This window comes from Pinus tabuliformis, chromosome 6 (genome assembly GCF_031772625.1).
Source record: "Pinus tabuliformis cultivar Carrire ecotype Pingquan chromosome 6, CPIR1, whole genome shotgun sequence".
In the NCBI taxonomy this organism is placed as follows: Eukaryota; Viridiplantae; Streptophyta; class Pinopsida; order Pinales; family Pinaceae; genus Pinus; species Pinus tabuliformis.
The window spans coordinates 1,343,470,526-1,343,474,589 of record NC_142292.1 but is presented as its reverse complement, the minus strand read 5'-3'; the positions used below and the strand labels follow the sequence as shown (position 1 = coordinate 1,343,474,589).

The window sequence follows — 4,064 nt, the reverse complement described above, 5'->3', positions numbered from 1 at the left end:
GTAACAAAAAATAAAATATTATATGAATAAATTAAGATACTAATATTTATCTGGTAGTAAAACAAAGAATTAATATATTCACTATTTTCTCCAGTAAAAAATGTATTTTAAATCTCTTTAAAGCGGTAAATAAGGAAAAAATATATTTAGCATTCAAACATGCTAAAAAATGATATTATTTTTAGAAAACCTCTTTAGAACTGTAAATAATGCATGTCCCATTTTCCCTTTGTGTCTGTAATAAAATTTAGGAAAATTAAAAATAAAATTTAAAGCTTTCTCTTCCACATCCCTTCAGTGCTAAAAAGTTTGTTTTACTGTAAATCGATTTCGATCTCCGAAATGAGAGAGCAAAATAAAAAAACACAGTAGTTAAATTGCTCTAAAAAAAATAGCGTGCAAAATCAGTTGTAATTATAGAAATATTTATTACTTGAAAGTCGAAAGGGCCTTGGGTGTCCAAAATAGAGAGGAGAGTAAATGCACTTCCATAGATCCATAGTTCCAAAAAGCGCTGGTCAATTTGCTCATAAAACTAAACAAATGGAAGCTCCAATAAGTAGAGGACGTGGAGAATTTTTTATGACGGTAGGATTTGGTGAGCCATCTTTACCATATTTTGAAATTGTAGACACAGGAAGTGACTTGATATGGACACAGTGCTTGCCCTGCAATTCTTGCTATACTCAATCCTACCCAATCTATGATCCTTCCGCCTCCTCCACTTACAAGGCCATCACATGCGAAAGCTCTGAGTGCCAGCCAAACGTGGACTTTTTTTGTGCTCATGAACAGTGCCATTACTTGTATGAGTATGTTGATCGCTCCTCCAGCGCAGGGATCCTTTCATACGAGACATTTACCTTTCCTGGTTCTCAGTCAATTGTTCAACAGATTGTATTTGGGTGCAGCCAAGACAATGACGGGGACTCGGGACTAGGAGGTGGAGTAATCGAGTTGGGACGAGGTTCACTATCTTTAATTTCACAGCTTGGTAATTCATTAGGTGCTAATAAGTTTTCTTACTGTCTCATGCCTTTTACCGATTCTCCTTCCAAAGTCAGCCCTTTGTTTATAGGTGACAATGCTACCTTGAATGCCACAGCTGCCGCTGTCAGTTCAACTCCTTTTGTTCAAAACAGAGCGCAATCAAGTTTCTATTACCTTTCGTTGCGAGGAATTAGTGTTGGAGGTGCATTATTATTGGATATCCCTGCTGCTACCTTTGATATTCAAGAAGATGGTAGTGGTGGATTTATGATAGACTCTGGAACCACTTTCACATATTTGTATGAAGATGCGTATCATGTTTTGAAGAAAGCCTTGATTTCTTCCATCAACCTCTCACGAGCCGATGTGTAAGGCCTTCGTGCAGCAGGGCGACGACGGGCGATCATGCACGGGCGCGGGCGAGAGCGAGGACGGGCGCGCGGGTGCGTTCAACCGATGTGCGACGGAGCGCGAAGGAAATGCGACAATCCTATGACACTATGCGACATAAAATGCGACGATAATATAAACACATAATTCGACTAAGTGTGGGAGCGTATCACACATATATGCGATGGAGAAAATACTTGAAGCCGACTTGCAAGTAAGGTTCTGGGCGCATGTATGGTGGTTTGGGGGTCGGCCAAGGGGCTGCACACCCCTTGTAAACCCACATGTGAAAACCAAGCTACAGAGCATATATATATGACAACGTTGAGTCATTTGGAGCACTCAACTTCGCACAACAAGCATTCACTCATACGCATAAGGGGTAAACTGCGCAGGGGTAAAAGAAGGCTACGCATATCTCATGCGTGGAACTTCTAAGGTGCGGTTTTGGACTTCTAGGTGCCGGTTTGGGTGAGACAAGCGTGTCGAGGTTAGAGTTATGTGTAGGACTTGACTAAGGGATCTTGGGTGGCTCGGGTGAGCACCTCCCTTCGTGCAAGGGTGCACATGTATTGTAAAAGGCAGGTTGCCTATCTATTGTAAAATTTGGTTAAGTGTGAGACTTCGTTCGGCCAAGACACACTTGTGTTGTAAATCTGATATTCTTAATAAAATTGTCGGGCAGACTCACATTACGGGGAGTTGCCCCTCCCCTTTATACTTGTTTTCAATTGTTGTTGTTCTTGGTTAATTGCATGATGATAATGAATGAGTATGGGCTTCATTAAGTATAAAGGATAATTGCTTTTACTTAGTTGCAAAACACAAGCTAAGTATGTTAATGTTGGAGTAGGCGTAGTCCACGAATGTTAGTATTGTTGAAAAGAAAGTGTTCGGTGGTGCCGCACCTCGCTACAAGCGGTTGGAAGACTACCGCAGGTGTAGGGAGGTGACACGATGGGTCGCGAGTCGGACTGGACCTCTGTTACAGCCACAATCTCATGCCGCCTCTTCCCTTTCAAATTTTCCGACTATAACTTTCCACTTCAAGGGAGCCAATTATGATTTTCCGCCACAAAGCTACATGTACGCTGATACTAGTGGTGGCATTATGTGCCTGGCAATGTTACCCAGTTCAGAAATGTCGGTATTAGGCAATTATCAACAGCAGAACTACCATATTCTCTATGACAATGCCAACAACACGCTGTCTTTTGCATGCACAGTTTGTGCTGCCTTGTAAGCAAAGCACATGGATATCATGTCTTTTCTCCTTTACATTATACACTTGAATATTTTTTGGATGATCAAACTCTGTCCCTGCTACTGTTTGATCCAAAAAAACTTGTCATACAAATTTGAGTCTTCTCTTATAGTTTGTTTCCTTTCTGCAGGTAGATCCAAAAAATCTTGTCATACAAATTTGAGTCTTCTCCTATAGTTTGTTTCCTTTCTGCAGGTATATTATAAGCAATATATGTAAAAACTTTTTTCAAGACCATATGCAATACATGTAAACAGTTTTTTTCAAGACTATATGCAATACATGTAAACAAGGTTGTTCTTTCTCTGATTTCAATTTCATTGAACCCTGGACTGTGTCTGGAATATTGATAATCTCATGAAAGGCAAAAGTATGTTACCCAATTGACATCAGTTTTGTAAGAAGAAACAGAGAATTAACGAATGAACATGCCACTTTTTAATAATAATAAAAATGGACATGAATCATCAGTTCTTCAATAGCCGCCTCTGAGCACACCGGGAAGAATATGTAAAATGGAAAAGTAAATAAATCTTTATGTGACTCAAACCAGTATTTAAGGCATGTCTCCAATGATTAACATTCTAAATAGCCACAATCCCTAAAATAATTAAGAAAAAATTCCAGACGTTAATGGCTATAGGGCACCGCATGAAAAGGTGCTATACATCTTTCAGATTATGCATGCAAAGAGGACAAATGCTAGTTCCACTGAAGCCCTTATGTGTAAGATTCTCTCAAGTGAGAATTTTATTGTGCAAGAAAAACCATCCAAAACACTTAAGTTTCAAGGGAAGCGAGTCCCAAGACCATATTTTTGGTAACCAAATGTGATACTCCACTGTATGAAGAGTGTGTGTTATACTCTTGTATAGTTATCTTATATAAATTTGATTCTTGTGTGATTTTCCCTCCCAGGACATCCGGTCCAACTCGTCATAAATAGAAAACCCTGTAGCATTTATCTGAAATACGTATTGCTCTGATTCTATGTCCATGCAACCAATGACTCCAATTTCATCTGCTCTAATTTAGGACTGTAAATTTGGTGAAAGATATCAAAAAGTAAAAATATGAGAAAGAAAAAATATACCTCTATCACTTAGATGTAGTAGTAGAGGGGCCGATAGGGAATGATTGCCCTACAATCCTCCAATTGCATTTCAACCTATATCGATTCGAGAGTCATTCCCTACCTACCAACAAAGGTCCTCAAATAACCAGTGCCCATTCCTCATCATGCTATAGTGTCAAATGTAGGAGGATAATAGTGTAATTTTCGTACCATCTTTGATCCAGATTTCAAGTACTTGCCTCTGATGATTTGACCAAATGCCCCTATCAATTAGTCCTCTCCATAAACTCTTACATATAATAGCCCTATTGAAATAAATCGTCTCGAAGATTCCCCATCCCCCTT

General features: G+C 39.3%; 1 pseudogene; it reads left to right on the top strand.

Annotated features, from left to right (window-relative positions):
• The first annotated feature begins 543 nt into the window (after positions 1 to 543).
• On the top strand, positions 544 to 1,362 carry LOC149263572 (aspartic proteinase nepenthesin-2 pseudogene; annotated as a pseudogene).
• Positions 1,363 to 4,064: the final 2,702 nt, after the last annotated feature.